The sequence below is a fragment of the Barbatula barbatula genome, assembly GCF_947034865.1.
Source record: "Barbatula barbatula genome assembly, chromosome: 19".
Classification (NCBI taxonomy): domain Eukaryota; kingdom Metazoa; phylum Chordata; class Actinopteri; order Cypriniformes; family Nemacheilidae; genus Barbatula; species Barbatula barbatula.
The window spans coordinates 20,115,441-20,136,310 of record NC_136782.1 but is presented as its reverse complement, the minus strand read 5'-3'; positions in this window follow the sequence as shown (position 1 = coordinate 20,136,310).

Here is a 20,870-nt window from a genome sequence, read left to right as displayed (position 1 = left end):
GCCTCACCATTCTTTCTCCACTTTCCAATAAAAACCCTAGAGACACAGTAACATCTGTCAGAGAGAGAAAGACAGAAGAGAGACAGAGAGAGGGGGTGGAGAGACAGTGGGGTAGAACTGGAAATGGGTAAAGATAAGAGAGACTGATGGAGAGACAGGACGACAGACAGACAGAGACAACCGCAGAGAAAGACTAGGAAAGTCTAGCCACGGGTATCTGAACTGATATATGTGCAAACCTGGACCCTTGGAAGTGTTAATACTTGTAAGGGTTCAAACTTGAAACTTGTACTCTGCTGTTCTTGAGGCATCATTGCCAACATGAAGTCTGTTTCTAAATGTAGGCAGCATAAATGATACGTTTGCAAGTTACTTCATTTTGTCCAAATTGTAAGCCAGCGCTGCATGTATCCTATGCAGAAAAGGCAATATAATGCACCGCTATTAAGTTAGAATAAAATCAATATAGCATACGAAGCGAGACAAATGTAAATGTGATGAGATAAATACACATTACTATTATACATTTATACACACACACACATTTAAAATCTATATAGATTTATCTATATAAATCTATATAAAATGTTATAACATATACATAATGTATGCACTATAATATATGTTATATTCCAATATTATTATAGGATATACATATCATTTAAATATTATATGAATTATATTTAAATTAATAGATGACATTTACCAATGTAATGATACAAATATTTAAATATAAAAAAACTTTTCCCCGGTAAAATTATAGGATATAAGGATATATATTATAAAGTTTTTGATCGTATTTAAACAAATGAAATTTTCTGGCAGCCGGGGCGGAGTAAACTGTAAAATAACGTTTTTTCCCTGTAAAATTATACTTCCCCTGTTTTTCTTGTAAATTTTAGTTTTTTGACTTTATTTTAAAAAATCTTTCAATTTTACAAAGAAAAACAGTTTTTTACAGTGTAGGAGGTCAACTGCCATAGGTGTTTTAATACAGAGGATCAAAGTGCTCGTGATGATTAATTTCTGATCAATCCTTGAGGGGATCAAGTAATGAACAAGTGGCTGTTATCACCTCCACCCCGTCTTCGATATTGATCGATTAGCTTTAAACTTCCTTTCTACAGAAGCAGGGAAGGGAAGGGTTTCACCTGCTGCTCCAGGTTCCTCAGAGAGTCCTCATCCATCTAGTCTACACACTTTCATTATCTGCCGATTCAGATCGCTGAGCATAAACATCACACAGAGGAGTTTGCCAATTCAAGAGTTCCCTTCGATTCAGTGTTCAAGTCACGCGATAGCGTGGTAGGGCGAAGGAGTTTCTTTAGAAAGAAAGCAATTGGTCAGAAATGTATTTTAGTATAAAATTGAAAAAAATCATCAAAATGTTGCATCTTTATTCGTTATTCTTATACGCACCTTTCAACCTCCGATGACTTTCCGCCTAATTCACAACACATGTGTGAAGATGTGTCTCTTAAAGAGATTCACAGGTAGTTTCTGCCAATCTCATATTAATCTTGAGTGCCTATACAGTAGTATTACATACGTCGTCGTATCTTCGAAGAGTATTTAGTTTGATAACATTTTTAAAAGAGAAATACAACTTTACGATTATTTCCGGAAAAACACGAGCTGCTAAGTTTGACTTACTGCATGCACTTCATGTCCAGTGTCCTGAAATTTCGTCCTACTAATCAGATTTTCTTAGGCATGCGTACATCAATATCATGTCATTTTTTGGCGCTATAAAATCATCCTACCTGTTAATTGTATTCTACTGATACGACAATCTCATGTGTAAATTAATCGTACCTGTTTATTTTATATGGTAGAATAATATGATAGGGTATTTACACTGTAGGACAATCTGTCACAGCGAGGTTGTTTACTAGCGATTGATACACGAATGATCCTTGATATGATTTCCTTCGCGTTGTTTAAAAGTCGTAAAACTAAAAAATCGTCTAGTTTCTGTCCTTAATGATTGTGCGGCTTGCTGTTGCAGTTTATGACACGGCACAACAGACCCACCTTGTTTATGTCTTCTTAGTCAAACGGAACAACATTGAACTGAACTCACTAGCAGAAAAGAGCCGCTACCACCTACAAATATGGCATACGTGTGCTGTCAACTGTTCCTATCTTGCAGTATATTTAGATTACATTATAGTACGGAAGTTTTTGTGAATCATGATTTGTTCGTGAAAACATTTGTGTGCAGGTTTCATGCACAAATGTGTGCGTGCGCATGCTAGGTGAATGAGACCCATTGAATTTAAAAGCATAAAAGGCCAATAACAAACCAAACTAGAGTAATAGAAAACTGTACCACAGATCAACATTTTCAAGGACAGTTTGCTGGTGTGTAATCAAATTTAGAAACAGCTTTCATACCAACCAGTCAAACCGAAGTCTCACATGAAATGAACTCTCAGGAAAGCCTCAGGGAAATTACATTGTCTGAGCAAATAATATTATGATACATTAAGGTTCTAATCAGCTGAAGAAAGATAGAGGTCAATTGTTAAGGGTGTGCAGATACACAAATAGGCTCGACACGCACAGAAATACTATGGGGACTGCGGCAAAATGCCAGAACAAACACTAACACTTGCAGTCTGTTCACACCACATTGCAAATTCAATGTGCAAAGATTTTGTAACAATAATCTTTACTAGTTTCATATAGGGTTAAGGAAGTTACATGTTTTTTTGTGTTGTGTGTGTGCAGGTTAGTGTACAGACATGTGGATTTGATGTTTTAGTGAGCAGAGAAAGAAAGAAAGAAAGAAAGAAAGAAAGAAAGAAAGGGACAAAGGAAGAAGGGATGGATGGATAAAAATACAAATATAATGAAAGAAAGAAAGAAAAAAGAGAGAGAGAAAGAAAGAAGGGGACAAAGGAAGGAAGGATGGAGGGATGGATGGATGGATAAGAAATACAAATATAATTTAAGAAAGAAAGAGAAAAGAAAGAAAAAAGAGAGCGGGAAAGAAAGAAAGAAAGAGAAAGAAAGAAGAGGACAAAGGAAGGAAGGATGAATGGATAAAAAAATATAATGAAAGAAAGAAAGAAAGAAAGAAAGAGAAAGTAAAGAGAGAGAGAGGGAGGGAGAGAGAGATAGAGAGAGAGAGAGAAAAAGAGAGAGAGAGAGAGAGAGAGAGAGAGAGAGAGAGAGAGAGAGAGAGAGAAAGAAGGAAAGAAAGAAAGAAAGAAAGCAGGAAGGAAGGAAGGAAGGAAGGAAGGAAGGAAGGAAGGAAGGAAGGAAGGAAGGAAGGAAGGAAGGAAGGAAGGAAGGAAGGAAGGAAGGAAGGAAGGAAGGAAGGAAGGAAGGAAGGAAGGAAGGAAGGAAGGAAGGAAGGAAGGAAGGAAGGAAGGAAGGAAGGAAGGAAGGAAGGAAGGAAGGAAGGAAGGAAGGAAAGAAAGAAAGAAAGAAAGAAAGAAAGAAAGAAAGAAAGAAAGAAAGAAAGAAAGGATGGATGGATGGAGCAAAAAATACAAATATAATGAAAGAAAGAAAAAGAGAGAGGGAAAGAAAGAAAGAAAGAAAGAAAGAAAGAAAGAAAGAAAGAAAGAAAGAAAGAAAGAAAGAAGAGGACAATGAAAGAGAGGATGGATGGATGGATGGATAAAAAATATATATAATGAAAGAAAGAAAAGAAAAAGTAGAGAGAGAGAGAGAGAGAGAGAGAGAGGAGAGAGAGAGAGAGAGAGAGAGAGAGAGAGAGAGAGAGAGAGAGAGAGAGAGAGAGAGAGAGAGAGAGAGAGAGAGGGAGAGAAAGAAAGCAGGAAGGAAAGAAAGAAGGAAAGAAGGAAAGAAAGAAGGAAGAAGGAAGAAGAAAGAAAGAAGGAAAGAAAGAAAGAAAGAAAGAAAGAAAGATGGATGGACGGACAGACAGATAGAAAAGAAACAAAGAAACAAAGAAAGGATGGAAAATACAAAAAGAACGAAAGAAATGAAGGAAGTAATATATTTTTGTTTTTTGGGTCTCAGTCCATATAATTTGAAGATGATTCTATTACTTCACAAGGAAACAGATTCGAACAGGATTCTATGTGTTGGTGTCCTATCACTTTAAGTGTGTGTACAGGTGTTGTGGAGCCAGAGGACAGACAGTGAGATATATCACCAGAATCACCGGCAGCAGTAGCTATGATTCAGCTGCTCAATACAGCAGAACCTCCGAATGCCCACAGCACCTCAGACTCATACACACTCACATCATCAACACTGCAAGAACACACATACAGTACAGGAACCTCATACATGCATCAGCGCCGTGATCCAGACACATTCAGTCATCAATAATTTAACACAGCAGAGAAACACAGACTGCAAGACACTCTTCCCTGGCATTACATTCATCATAACATTTCTGCAAGTGAATAATTGGAAGTTTTACAGCCAATGAGACTCAATTTTCCCTTTTCAAAAAAAAGAAACAAATTCTGAAAGGCTGTTATGAATAAACCAAGACAAACTGGTAATGTGTCGATGTACAAATACTGCCTCTCAGTGTGCGCGTAGAGGAGCTCGACCGGCCAACTCCAACACTTTCTCCTGCATATTTATTCATTTTCCAAAACGGCGACAGAAACGTGAACTATGAAATGGAAAATGATCTATGACAGCGTTCTAAGTCACCGAGCGCAGAGAGTGAGTTTTGAATTCTAAGTCACCTTTATGAAGAGAGGAGTGAAGATATCTTCCCACAGCTGCAGAAAACTGCAGTTTAATGATCTATGACAAAACTCGGGCTCAAAGAGAAAATCTCGTTCGTTTCCATTTTACCTCGGCCCACGTGTTCATTCCTCCTGTTTGTTTTCATCTTAGCCTTTAGGATTCATTAGAGACGAAAAGTAATCTGCAAGATGGATTATGTCACTTGAGCGTACGCTTCATCTGTGTTTGTCATCGCCTTGTCTAGATAAGAAATCTCTCAGACAATTTAAAGTCGATTAATGGCCATTACATTGTATTTCCACTTAATATCAGATCATATCCTACATTTGTTTTCCCTTGAAGTCCACTTATGAAAGTTAATAAAAGTATCTTGAACAGAAGTTGAAAAATGTTGTTCTCTGTACTTTAGAAACCACTGCTACTAAGGGTTTTCAAGGTATAACAAAACCACATCATACGATATCACCGTACCGAGCAGCATCAAAATACAGTATCGTAATACAAAATTAACCAAAATGTCCTAATATACAGTAATATTTTACAGTATACTTTGTAATATTAAAGGGATACTTATCCCAAAAATAAAATTGAAGTCGAGATGTTGTTGTGCAGATGTGTTTTTAGCCGATTCTCAAAGACAACTACAGAATCCAGTCGTGGAAAGTGCTTTAATGTAAACGTGTACATGCAACATAACTTACGCAGGTATTTTGAAGCTTTAGCATTGAGATGCTACCGTGGCATCGGCCGGTGCAGTGTGCAAAAGGTACTTTATACCTTTAAGACATTCTACTTTTGTTTTGATTACTTCCTCTTTATTACTTTATACATCATATAACAGAAGACGTCATAAATTCTATTCGTACATGATCCTTTTAAAGGGCCGTGAATCAACTTACTAAATAACTATATAAGCACTTACCTCTCAACCGACAGCGCACTCACTTACACAGATGGCTGAATATTAAATTGTGAATACAGATAATGGAGAAAGTCTTTCGTTTTTCAATTATGAGAGAAACGTGTGAATGTGTGAGAAAGATTTACACATGAGAGATTTGGGTTCACTTTTAAGAATATGAAGCGAGAACAGCAGCATTAATCCGTTTGCTCTGGGACACAAACAGCACGAGCACATATTCATACAAGCTGACTTTTTTTAATGTCTTTAAAAAAATAAGACCGCAGGAAACTCCCAAGTGCCTTCTTTACTAAGAGACATAATAAATACTAACAACTATCAAAGAAATCAAATAATTTCTGATAAACTATACTTTCATAAAGTGCCTATTCATAAGACTAGTTGCGTTTGAGGGTTATTGATCTCTAATGAGGATGAAGAACGCTTAAAGGCATTTATAAGCTCATCTTCCAGCATTACAGTCTAAAATATAAAACAAGTTGGTTTGGCGACTCTAAGGGAGATGAATAAAACCAAAGTGTTTCTGTCTATTATTATATGAACTTTCTGAATCATGAACTTCTTGTATAGTAGAAGTATTATCTTTGGAGCTAAAGTTGTATCTTCTGTTGTTCATGATTGTCATCGTCATACGTTTCAAAAGTAAAATGATCTGAGAATGCCATTTCATGTTGACTTTACAATGCCCATGGCAGCTTATTTAGTGTTTTGTGTGTCTTTGTGAATACATTATAGTCAGAAGGTTTAAGCGAGGTCGAGCGTCAGTACGTATTTATGTACGATAATATTTGTGTATATTATACAGTATATTATTATTATCTTTTCATGTTGGAGCTTTGGAACAACAGTGAATCTTCAAATGATGGTTTTGTTTGTGTCAAGCTTCAGTTTAGGTCTGGTTATATTCATCACTAATTGACAATAATTGACATATAATTTATGGCAGCTACATACAGTATAACAAACTCATAATTCACAATGACATGATTTGTTCAAAGTGACTTGAACCCATTTAAAGACGGAAGTACATTCGGCTTTAAGATGTTTTGTAAATTATACCAAGCAGAAGAAGCATTATATATACATCCTTTTTTCCTAACTCATTTCGAACCCGATGTATTTTAAAATGTGCACAACTGGTTTTGAATGTCGACTGTAAATTGAATATCCATCTGACAAACTGAGAGACAAGTATGGAATTAAGCCACATATGGATTTATAAATAAACAGAACCAATAAAAACTTCTACGAATATACAAATGAAGAGTTTGGTTCCATTATGCGATAACTCAGTTTTTACGGAGATAACTCAGTTTTTATTATGTTCCCATTGGGTTTTATTATGTAGGCTGTATAAGTTGGCTGTATTGTTTAGTTATTATTGCTTAAATTAAAGCAAACAAACTGCAGTTTGATTGATTTCAGTTGGAATGCACGATAAAAAAAACATGATTTTTGAAAAACTCCCAAAAACTCATTTTTGGAACCAAATTCTTAAAATACACTTTATGCACTTCTCAGACATATATTTTATTTAAAACATAAAATGTCAAATGCATTTTCTTCAAACAAAAGAAGATATTTTGAGGAATGTCTAAGTGGTTTTGTGCCCAGTAGACCTCAATGAGGTTCAATGTTGTTTGGTTACCAACATTCTTCCAAATATCGTCTTTAGTGTTCTGCAGAAGAAAGTCATACAGGTTTGGAATGACATAAGAATAAGTAAATGATCAAATGTTTTATTTTGGGTGAACACCTTTAAAGGATGCTTAAACGAACACTATAATAATCTAAGGGCCAATGTAGTCCTAAGAAAGATGGAAAAAGCACATTTATAAGTACAGTATACTAGTACTTACTACATAAAGTACACTTACAATATACAGAACCTGGGGAATATTAGTATACTTAATAAAAATGAACTTAAAGTATACAAGGATATTGAAGGTTTGCTTCTACTTTCCACGACTGAATGTCAATCCCAAAAGTTTGTATAGAGTTCAACTTGTGCAATTTCAGTCTCACATTAAAAATGTATGAATGTTTGGGTTTGTGGGATTGGTCAGTGCAAGAAATGGTGAGAGTTGACGTGTGAATATTCCCTGCACGGTGATAACTCAAGACATCCGCCATGTCAAAAAACACTGATATACAAAACACAACTCATAAAGAAGTAAACCGCTGTTTGCCTTTGCTGAAAAGAATGTCCACTTTCCTGCCCGGCAGTCATGCAGGATAATGGGAAATTACATTTCCAGCATGTGTACAATGGGGTCCAATGGTCTAAGACTACAAATAAAAATGAATCTACTTAGCATTATTTTCTCATTTGCACTATTTAACCATTTAGAAAACGTTTGCACGCTTAACATCACAAATGTTCTTATTGTAAAGTATGCTGATTTAATTTGAAAACAATATTCATATATCATGTCTGTGATATATATTCTTCTTTTTATATTATTTATATATCATCTTATTTTTTTACATAACACAGATCTTTGATTTTCAATGTGGTCTGGCTTATTCGGGGTGTTTTGTGCGGGCCCACAGTCACCGAGGTGCAGTGTCATTCGGAGTCATGGAGAAATAAATAAATACACTTAAAAATCAAATAAACATTTATAGTTCTAAACAATCTCAAAATTGATTTTTATAAAGCAGGACTCGATAAACACACTACACTTCAGCAGTTACCGAGTCCATCAGAATTGGTTCTTATGTTTGAGATGTTTAGCTATGTCACAGTTCGTGTGTATGAATGTGTAAATGATGAGACAGACTCATGAAATGTGTTTTTGATCTTGGCTTTGTATAATTTGGCTGCGTGCAGAGGGCATCGTTCCTCCGTTTGATCGCTGGTTCTCTCGCTCGCTTTCATCTGCAGACTGCCAACCAAACTTTCCTCCGTCTAACCCGTCGTTCTTAATTAAAAGTGAATTAAAAACAGTCACATCAGCAGAGGGAACGCATTAAGCATCATGTTGACCAGAGGCGCTTGTAGAGCTGAGTATTCGCCGCAGGGGCGACATCAAATAAAACCCGCAGACGATGCTTCACAGCGCTTTTCATAGTCTGATGACCAATATTTACTCTGCACAAATGAGCCCAAGGAAACACAGCTTTACATCCGTATGTGTAAGATCGTGAAGTAGAAAATACACCAATGTATAAACAGTGTGGTACTGTATACATAGAGGTTAATAGTTCAATAGCATAACTTATATCCTTGCACTGTTTTTATTTGTTTAACATACTGGTCAATAACTTTTGTTTTAAGTGATTAAATAAATTGACATTGACATAAAGGTGTTAACTTACACTATGGGTGTTAACAAACACTATGAAAAAATATTGTGTTATTTCAACCCAGCTTTGGGTCGAAAAGAGACAAACCCAACCTTTGGGTGAAAAATATTTTTTAGATATGTTTTTTGGAATAAGACGTATATCTTGCATCTCTAAAGTAGCTTTAACCACATCTGTAATAATGCTGTATGAAATCTCTTAAATTGTGTTAAGACGAACGAATATCTCTAACTAGTTTATTTTGCTGGAAACTTCAGACTGTAATGAGGTTGCTCTCTTTGCTTCTACTTTTTCTTTCTCCTCCATTCTGAAGTTTAACGTTGTTTTGAAACCCGAAAGCGGTTTAGTAGAAAGATTAAAGTCTTGCGAGTTGTTTTGTTTTCACTGAATTGCCGTTGAAGTAAATAGGTTGCTGATCAGAGAAGGCGGGCGCGGGGCAGGTACACAAGTGATGCCGTGAGATGCATCTGATCTAACATTGTGTCTGCACCGCAAGCCAAAGACAGGCTTCCACAAAACAAGACGAAACTAAATCGTTCACTGAATTAAAATGTGATGTGTTTCCCAGATGATATCTAGACCGCACTAAACATGCGATGTTGTCATGTGACAACAATGTCTGAAACATTTTGCTTGCAGGTTTTGTTCTGTTTTCCTTCCTTTTTATTAAAATACACAAGTCTTGAATTCCAGACGGGGTGACGTAATGCTCAGGTTATTCTTAGCGGTCTGAGACCCCGGGGGTGTTTTTTTATTTGAGGTGGAGGTCTCTGGGACTACACAGAAAGGTGTAAAATATCTAATGACTTTCACAGAGCATCCACAGAGACAGTGTCTGTCTGATGCATGTCTCTCTCTCTCTCTCTCTCTCTCTCTCCATGTGTGTTTTTCAACACGTTCTGACAGCTTCATGTTACCAGACCATGCGAGTCTGTTCTGTACACTTCATCCTTGACATACAGACAGCTATTAAACACTGTGTGTATGTGTGTGTGTGTGTGTGTGTGCGGCTGGAGAGGAAGGTCTCACTCTTATGAGCCGGATTGGAAGGAGATTAATATTTAATTGATGGTTATTTACTGTGAAAATGCAATGCACCAATCCGCACCAGCGCACTTCTATAAGACGATAACTCGACGCGCACTCGCGCAGCATCTCTGAATAATGAGAAAGTGAATGTTATAAACAGAGCTAGAGAAAACTAAACAGTTTGATGGAGAACGAGTAAGAGAAAAGTCGGAGAGAGGCAGACGGGGACGAATTATGCTGATCATACAGAAAAGTCGCAGAAAAGCACACACAATATTCACCTAACAGACCATTATTCCAGGAACGCTGCTCTATGTCAGGGAAGTGCCTGTTGCTTCAACTTCTGTATTGATTCTAAGTAAAACTAACAGAATTTAACTTTTCCTATTGCTGCCTTCAGCATCCATGAAAAAAAGATGATTTATATATGCTAAAAGTATGCTAATTTAAACAAAGAGGGAATATAATAATATACAGCCTGGGACAAAATTGAGAGACCATTCCAAATGTTCATTTATTCAATATTTCTACATGTATTGATGTCATTCCAGTCCAGTGTCTGTTGAATTTTAACTAAATCAAACCTCAGGAGTGACAAAGTCATACAACAGCCATGTGAAAGACTGACAGCACAACAAAAATACGGGTTAACAAGTACAAATATTATTGTTTTATTGCTGTAAAGAGCATATTAACTTGTGTTTTTTGACATTTTTGAGCTCTTTTTTTACCTGTTTCTCCAGTTTTCATTTTCCGCATATAAATGCAAAGAAACAATATTTTTATTTGACATTTGGGAGAAATATTTTTAGTACAGAAGTTCACAGAATGAAACAAAAATGATAATTTTATCTAAACACATACTAGAAAATTCAGAAAAATGGAAAATCATTTTGAAAGGATTTCTTATTTTCTTTCCACGGCTGTGTTAAAAGAATCATATTTACGGGTTATCATATTCGTGCAGTTTACTGTCTGAAAAAAGGTAGAAAAGCTGTCACGGGGGCAGTGCCATTTCTAAAAAAATGTAAAAAACACTTAAGAGTTTATCTTAGGGCACTTTCTCACCTTTAGTTCGGTTCTTTTGGTCCGGACCAATGGCAAAAAATTTCACCCTTGTAGCAGGTGTTGGTTTCTTTTCACACCACACCGAATGCATTGATCTGAACCAGTTGAAACGAACGAAAATGCAGTCACGTGACAACATCCACATCTCTCGTTGGCCTGAGAATGTATTTCCTAAACTGCTTTTTTAAACTAAATAAACTCGCTGTCAACATCGTGTGTCAGATGTGGTAACTTTAGGCCGGTCAGCTGTGCTAGCATCAATCGCATCATTGTTAGCGTCGATGGCGATATCAACAATATCCACCAGGTCAATGTCCGGGTTTGTCCCAAGTATATTATCGAGGTCATCGTACCAGGGGAACTTGTACATCCCGCACTTGGATGTACTGCTGGCTGAGTTTTTTTTACCTTAACCCGGCACTTTTCCACAAATATATGAAACCCCCTTTCCCTGAGTTGTTTGCTAAACAATGAAAATATTGCGCTGTTCTTGTGAGTTTTCGAAAGTTGGGATGTAAAATGGTCATCAGACCAAAAGTGAACTCTAATGTGATCCAACTGTACTAAATGAGTGTGAAAGCACTCTTAGTACCTAAAATGCACATATTGGTGCCAAATGCAATGGTACTGTGGGTACATATTAGGACCCTTTAAAAGGCAACCGTCCCTGTGACACCTTAAAAATCATTTTATTTTACCTGTCATTCAGCTAGTTAGCTATTGTGACTTATTTCTTGTGTTTTTGTGTGTGTGTTCATGTGGTGAGGGGTCCGTTTTTAAGCATATTTTGATATACGTCTGGGTGGATGATTTCTGTATGTTAATTTCACACTTGGATGGCCACTCAATATGCCTTAACCAAAAAAATCCCGTCCTTCACCTTCCTCCTTACTCTCGCTCTGCCTTTTATTGCTGACAAATGCATGAGAGAAAGATAGAATAAGAGCGGAGAGAGAGAGAGAGAGAGAGAAGACAAAGACACAGAGCCAGAGGCATAAGAGGTAGTGGGTCACTAAGCAAATCCCTGGATGGGATCTTAGAGCTATTTTACAGGTTCTCATATCGATACCCAAGAGCTCTTCGTTCTGTCAATCCTGCACACAACAACCCTACAGCCCGGGGCGTGAGCCAGCAGGGCATTACCCAGAAAACCCTGCGCAGTCACAACTCTTCCCATATCACAGTCATAAAAATGAATGATATTCTCAAACCTCTTTAAAATTAAGACAGTAAAACGTAGGACGTTATAAAACCTGATCTGTTAAATCACAACTGATTCTCCTAGAAAGCATACGGGTTACGTGAAGAGAATAAAGATGCTTTTGCTTAACCATACATCAAAACTGATCCTATTCTTCATTTTTTTTCTGGAGAACAATAGGCTTTCTTTCTACTCTTTTATCATAATGTACGTCTTCAATGAAACAACTTCTTGGTGGTTGATGTCACATGAGTTGCTGACACAAGCAGACATTAGTTTTTTCCAGAAAATAAAAATCCAGTTCATGATAAAGCGCTTTAGGAGAAACTTCTGGGACAAAGTTGCAAACATCCATAAACTCGATTGAGTCTCCAGAGCTATAAAAGAGCCGCTCAGAAATCAAATCCTCTTCTGGGTCTGGTGGTTTTGTGTCGGACATGATAAATATGATGAAAAAATATCATTGAGCCTAAGATTTTCTTACTATTTATAGGTACATGAATAGGTAAATTGGTTCTGTGAACTAATAACAACATTTCTCCCAAATCTCAAATAAAAATCTTGTTTCTATTTGCAGAAAATGAAAACTAGAGAAACAGTTGAAAATAACCTTCATTTTTAAGCAACACAACAGTAATATTTGTATATGTATTAAAGGTACAGTATGTTCCAATTTTGCAAACAAAACATCCAAAAATCACTAGGTCAGTGTTATATATTTTGTTCAGCTGAGTAATTACAATATCTCAAATGTTTGCAACTACGTGTAAATCATGAAAACAAAATCACCATTCTAAACAGTGACACGGGCTATGCAGTGGTCTGTTAATGGCGCCATATCCGCGTTCCCTTTTGTTACTGCCTTGCCTGACGTAGAAACTGCATGACAACAGTGTCGTGGACAAATGCAGGAGTAGTGTCTAGCATCCAGTTTGTTTCGAGCAGTCACTTATTTATGGACCACAATTATACGCAACATTTATAAAACTTTATCCGCCAACATGATTTCTCATCCCCATCTTATTGATGGCCATCAGTGGTGGAAGTGAAGACAACAGATCCCATCATTCCACGCTTCTTCACAGCGTCATCAAGCTACGCCATTGTTGTTGTTTTGGTCGTGCTCCCTCTAGCAGCGGCTTTTACAAACTGTAGCTTTAAGAAAAAGTTGTAAAAGTATATTTAATGTGATAACCAGGATTTTTTCATATGTCTTGTGTTGTTACTCTTTCACATTGCTGTTGGATGACTTTATGTCACTCCGGAGGTTTGATCGAAGTTGACGTCACTATTGAGAAAACAGATCTGCTTCTGTGCATTTGTGAATCAGAGCTGCGGAACAACAGTCCTAAAAGAATCCACAGGTGCAAAAGTGTATATCTGCACACGTCCCGGAGTCCGAATGCAAAGCAAGTATACTTGTGGATTGTACGCATTAGGATGAGTGCATTTGTAAATAGACCGTGTGTGGATCTCTCGTGTGCATTTGTGGGAGGCATTTGTCCCAACTGTTTTCACTCCATAAGATATTCAACAAACTGGACTGAAATGGCCACAATACATCTAGAAGGCCAAGCTTATTACGTTGATAAACCCAAATAAATTAATTTACACCCGTTTCTGAAAGCCAGACTGTCAAAGTCGTCGTGACTTTCAGCAGTTAGAGAGAAAGCAAAGAGATCTCAGGAGAAATATCCCTCCAAGCCCAGCGTGAGCGGGTGAAAGACGAGAGGAAAGAAGGGGAAAAAGTGAGAAGGAAGATGAAACTGGAGAATGACGGAAGAAACAGGCAATCGGAAATGAAAAAACAGCGAGATGGGCAGGAGAGAGAAACCCTTGTGTGGATAGAAATGAAAAATAAGAACATGGGAATTAAATTACAGGAATAAAAAGGAGGGTAAATGAAAGAAGAGTAGGACAGAGGAGACGCGGAGAGAATGGACAGAGGCATTATGGGTAATCAGATTCATTATTAGGTCAATGAAGAAGGTTCCGTTTCTCATATTCTCTCTCGCTCTGCTCTGTTCATCTCACCGTGACTCATATGATTTGTGTTCCCAGTAAAGCAACGTAAACTTTAGTTTTCACACGGCAAGTTTTCAGATGTATAAACACATGATGGGTTGTTTTAAAGAAAATCACTCTGGAACAGCATCATGTCTGCCGTCTCTTCAGTGGGTTGTGAAACAGATGTCCAATGCACTTGGGTTAGAATTCATTACCAGTGACTTTCACAAACAGTGAGATTAGACTTCAACACAAAAGTGTGATTTAAAATGAACATTTGGTATGGTCTCTTGTTTTTTTCCGCGAATGTATATCCACTACATACAAGTTTTAGCTTCAAAAAGACATTGAATATGTTTTCACCTGGGAGAAAAGGTTAATAGACAGATGCTAGATGCTTTTTACCAGGCATTAGTCTATGGGATGAGAAAGTCTAACTGATATTTGCTTTTATGCATTTGCCAGTGACTGACAGAGCATCGGTATACTTTTTTCTATTATAAGTATCAAACCCATGACATCTGTGCTGCTTTTGCATTGCATGTAGGCCTAGAGGCGTATTTAACTTTTTTTATTTGAATTTCATAAATTCAACCATATTCATAAATATCTTCTTGAAAAAACAACGCCACCCGCATCTTGGATGTACTGGGGGTTGAGTAATTATATACACGAATAGATATTTTTGCGTATACTAACGCATTAAGGAATATCATATAACAGTATCATACTATTTGATGATGCACATTTTACTTCATAATGCAGTAAAAGTACTTACAGTAAAAGTAAGTATTATACACATTCACACTCCTGTCTGTATAACACCAACATGCACAAATTCACACAACATCTACACACTACAAGCCGTAAATCATCAATAATGATCATAGAACGAGACATGAAGAAGAGAGATCAAACAGAAAAGGAAAAAACAGGACAGAAAGAAAATATAGACCTCCATCTCTCCGTCTGTGATAGATGATGTAATATCCTGTATGTTTGTAACTATCTGGACTTTGCAGCGGGAGAGAATCTCAGACAAGAGCTGATGTCTCTCCTCTAACATTGTGTAAAAAGGTGTCAGATAACCATGTAGACACACTTTGCTGTAGGTTTATATGGATGTGTCAAAAGATGTGGTGTTTGTCATGTATTCTGGACGTGGTTTTCAACATAGAAGTGCTTAATACATTTATTTGAAAATATGAATATTTCAGCTGGCACATTCAACTTCTCTCATAAGAAATTAATCAGGTGTATCATTCCGCCATTAAAACTCATTTTATTATGAAGGACTGCACGTGAATAGCTGACATTTGGCATTTAAATAAAAAATTAAGCTAACACTTTACAAATTCAAGACAAACTGTGTCTACAAAGACAATGCTAAAATACACCGCCGTCCCAAAAAGTCCCCACCTGGATTTGACTGATCGGTAAGAGCCTCCAATTGGATTGGAGGTCTGGTTTCAGCAACGTTATGTGCCCGAAGAATGAGGTCAGCTGACTACCTGAATATACTGAATGGCCAGGTTATTCCATCAAATGTTTTTTCTTCCCTGATGGAACTGGCGTATTCCCAGATGACATATTCATCGGGCTCAAATCCTTTTCACACATGGATTGGCCACCACAGAGTCCAGACCTTAACCCCACTGAGAATCTTTTGGATGTGCTGGAGAAGACTTTGGGCAGCGGTCCGACTCTCCCATTATCAATACAAGATCTTGGCGAATGCGTTCCGTGTTCAAAGCTTAAGGTGGTCCAACGAAATATTTGAGTGTGTGAATTTGTTTTGGACGGCCAGTGTATAAAATAACATAGTTTTGACCATTTGTTTGTCACAACATAACTCCCAAAGTTACAATTGTGGAAAAAATACAAATAAATCTCTCCTCAACAAGCGGCATTTACCACCTCCAAGCAAAGCACCACTAACACTGACCTGAAATCACACCAGAAAAAGGCTCAATATGAGCTCATCTTGCTCCTGATAAGAGACATTATAGCCCCAGTGAGAACACTTTCTCGGGTCAGTGTGTGATGGCTGTGTGATGGGAGAGATTACTGGTGACTGGCATCTCATCAATACTATTGATCTTCTGATACCACCAGTGACTACAGCCATAAGTGTTGATCAGTAACATGGTGTGTGTGTGTGACAAAAGCTCATGTGACAGATACAGAGAGCGACACAGATCATGTGCGTCTTCATGCATAAATCATGTGTATCGTCACAGATGCGTCTGCGTCTGGAGTCAAGCTGTCGCTCGCATTTCTATGAATCCCTTTAGCAAAAGTGTAAAACAGTGTAACTGTGTTTCTATGAGAACGGTTCACGCAGAAATGAAAATGTTTACCCTCGCGTCAGTATAAGCCTGTGTGACTTTCTTTCTTCTGTGGAACAAATAAGTCAAAATGACGTAAAAAACACCAAACTGTTAAGTATTTTGCTGAACATTTAAAGCCCTCTAAAAGCTTTGTGTGAGGAAGAAACACATTTTTCAAGTCATTATTCATTACTCACCAAAACCTTTACACGACCACCGCGTGAGATGATTAGTAATATCTGATTCACCATTGACTCTCAATGACTCAGTTCTCGAGAACGAATCCACATTTGGTTTGATATGGCATATCGGTGAATAAACAATGACGGATTTTTCATTTGCGGGTGAACTATTCTTTTAAAGTCTATAATGAAATAGTTTCGCTCGTGAGATGAAAGCACTTGTGCTCATATATGTACACGCAGTGGCGTGTAATTTGTTATTGATAAATGACTCTGACCTTCTGGACAGCAAAACTGTGTTCCTGAATGTGTTGATAGATGGAGCGATGACATGGATGTGCGTGTCTGATGGATGATAGCACGCTATATCTCCACATTGTTTTCGACTTTATTTCTGGCGGAGCTATAGAAAAAGAGAGAGAGAGAGAGAGGTGAAACGGAAGGGAAAGTGAACAAGATTAGCAGTGATCCATGAAGATCTTGCAGAGGTGGTTGATGTAGGTGTGTTTTGTTTGACTCAACGTAGCAGGGAACTAGGAGATGACCTATTTATGCGGATAATTCAAAACAAACTTATACTGGAGGATTCGACAGCTGTCACCAGCCCATAATTATCCATGTGATGCAAGGAGTGGGAGTTTTTAATGAGTGAGGTGTAGATGTTCGACACCTGAGCTAAAATAGAACGGTGCGACAGCATGTGCAGTCTACACGAGAATGTCATTAACATGCAAATTTATTTTCAGTATGGAAAAAAAAATACTTTCAGTTTTTCTGAATTTACTATTTCTAGGTACGAGTTCAAGATCAGTTTTGACTCATTCTGTGAGCTACTAACAATATTTCTCACAAATTCCAGAACAAAATGTTTTTTTATTTGCTGACAATTTAAACAGGACAAACTCGTCAATGCAATATTTGCAATCTTGAATCCAACAAAGACATCAAGTTCATATTCATGTGTAAATAACACAATGCAACTGTTTTTAAAGTTCAAAAGCCTGATTTTTTAAGGGCTGTCAAACAATTGATCCTGATTAATCGCATCCAAAATAAAAGTTTGTGTTTACATAATATATGTTTGTGTACTGTGCATATTCATTTTATATTTATACAAACATACACATACATTTATACATATTTAGGAAATATTTACATGTATCAATTTACATTTACCAATCATTTAAATTATACATTGAAATGTTTATTAATATTTTCTGAAATATGTGCAAATACGTGTGTTTTTATAAACCGTTTTCATCTCGCATTTCTTCTTTCATCTCGCATGCGCACTTTTGTGACCCCAACTGAACTTCCGGTATTATTTCTGAAAACAATAAAATGAAACAGAGATAAACTGTTACATGGCTAAACTTGTCTCTCCAATATTTTGAACTTAGACTGCGATACGGAGCTCAACCGCTAGATGTCACTGTACCATACGGGTTGAATTTTGTTTCAAATTTAGTATTTATTAAATTGAACATACAACAAAATTCAACAAATCGTTTATTTAATACAATTATTATACAGTAACATAATAATACAAATTAATATAAACATAAATGAAAATATAAAGAGTTATATTATTAGACACTAGTCACAAAACAGAAGGGGTCAGGGATGCACGCGTCTGATTAAACTGTCTATACCCACGGTTGGGTAAAATGTGTACAAGGCCAACCACCGGATAAACCTAACCTAGAAAATGTCCATATTTGATCCAACCCAGCATTGAATATAGTATTTGTTAACAATGTACTGTATATGAAAAATTGCAATATGTAATTCCCCTGAACACTGACACTTCTACAAATGAAAATGCTTATGTTGCAGAAGCATGTTTATATGTGGCTTTAATATTGAATAAAATACCAAATAAAGCATTAACTGTATGATGTTGAGAACAAAACGCACTGCATGGTTAAAAAAGATCAAAGCACCATGGTATTGAAATGTGTCATGATTCTGCCTAATCTTGTCTTGGTTTTCTGGTCTAGGGGCAGAATCATGACAGACCCACGTGTTTTATGTGGAGGGAAACATATTATTGTCAATCAGGACATAATATGCGTTCTCTCCTGTCTCGTCATTTGGCCCCGCCCCTCTCGTTCCTAGTATAGCTTTCCTCCTGTGTCTCATTACCCACACCTGCCCATTGTTATCTCCTTTGTTAGTTTTCCTATAAGATGCCCTCATGTCTATTGTCTTGTGCTCGTTCGTTTTACTTGTATCTTGTACTGGTATGCTTTACTGTTACCTGCTGAAGTGTCATGTCTTTGAGTCATTGTCAGTGTTATTGTTAGTCTAGGTGTTTTATAGTTCAAGTGTCAAGTGTCTAGTCTTTAGTTAGTTAGTTCAGTTTTTTGTGTACCCTGTTTTGTTACCCCCTCGTGGGTTTTTGTTTTGTTTTCTGTTATTATTAAAGTCCTTGTTAACCCCTTCATCATTGCCGCTGCCTGCACTTGGGTTCTCCCCTCACGTTCATGACAGAAATGTAACATCACTATACAGTTATGAGAGTATTAGCATGTGTATGTTGAGTGTGAATTGTTAGTCCTTTGGCATTAGTTGGATGGACAGCGTTTGTAAAGAGTTCCTGACGTGAGCCTGAGGGCACTTCACCGCTCACTGCCAGAGAAACGCTCATATCAACACTCTCCAGAAATATTTAGACTGTTGTGTCAGCAAATTTCTTACAGCTGAGTCCATGTGAAGTACTGACAAACAGTCCTATCATCAGTACCGAACGCTTGACCCTTTACACTTACGAAAGACAAACTAGATTTGTATATTTCCGTAACATTTTTAACAGTCTTTGGTGTTTTGGGGGGTTGCTTGCTGACCCTTTTTGTAAATACATTACATCCCAAAAACTGTCTAAACATGACTTTCTTAATATCATTAGATTATTCCACAAAAGTATTGAAACACCCAAAACAGCACGAATGTCACAAGCAGCGACTGGAAAAATAAATTGTTGCTGTCAGGTGGAAACTTTGGTGAAACTCTTTGTTCACCCTTCGTGTTTGTCTGTGGTTTTGGTTAAATGTATAAATAATAAGAAATGATGTCACTTCACAGCACAGTGTTTATTAATTTACCCCTTGTGTGGTGTGCGGGTCGATAGGACTCGTTTTTAATGGTTACTTAAAAGAAATGCTGCTTATAGTTTTTTAAACCTTACGCATTTATATTTATTTAAAAAAAATCCACCCCATGAAAGATTTTTAAATGTTTTAGCATTAAATATGTGATTTAACAGAATTAAATGTAAATTCTTAACCAGATGTGTTGTCTATGTTGTTTATAGTTGGGATAACAGCCAGAATAAATGTAGGTAAAAACAAATATTGCTGTGGGTCCATTAGACCTGCAAACAAAACCATGAAGACAAAGCAAGGGTTAAAAAATACAGTGTTTTTTTTCCATTTCCTGAAACGTAGTGCTTTTGGGCATACAAGGTTTGCGCACAAAGCGACAACAACAAAAAATTCGCAAATACAAAATCCGAAAAATCTAAATTATTTACTAATACAAATGCATTATTAAGACAATCTATTTAAAGCAGAGGTAACATGCTATTTCATGCATTCTGACTTCTTTACACTGTTAAATGTGCTGGCTTCTCAAGCTTAACATAGTCAACTTGTCAAAAAACGAGTTGAGCGTATGACTCAACTGAGCGTATTTTTGTGCTTGCTTCATTCCGCCAGGGCTCGTACCTGTTTCGGAAAGATTTTTTCTAACATGGATTCCCTTATAACAAGGGTCCCTTATTGGACACTTAGTCCCTTATTGGACAACTCTCCCGTGAACCGGCATTTCGGGAAAATCGTGTGTCAACCTGCCAGCATGAGAAAGAACACGCCCATCAATTCCGCTTCACTGACAGAATTTGCCGTTTGTTTGCTCACTGCATTTGTTATATGAACGGTGGATACAACGCTGGATTGGGAGAACGTTGAAACTGATAGATGGTGCGGTCCCAGCACTAAAAGATACCTGACATCTAGTGGTCATGTTACGAACTGCAACCAACGGCTCGGTTCACCAATCACCCCTCCCCTTCGCAGCAATGCAGGATTAAGATGGAAGTCATTTTATTTCCCATCACTTTCGCGCTTTAGGAAAGT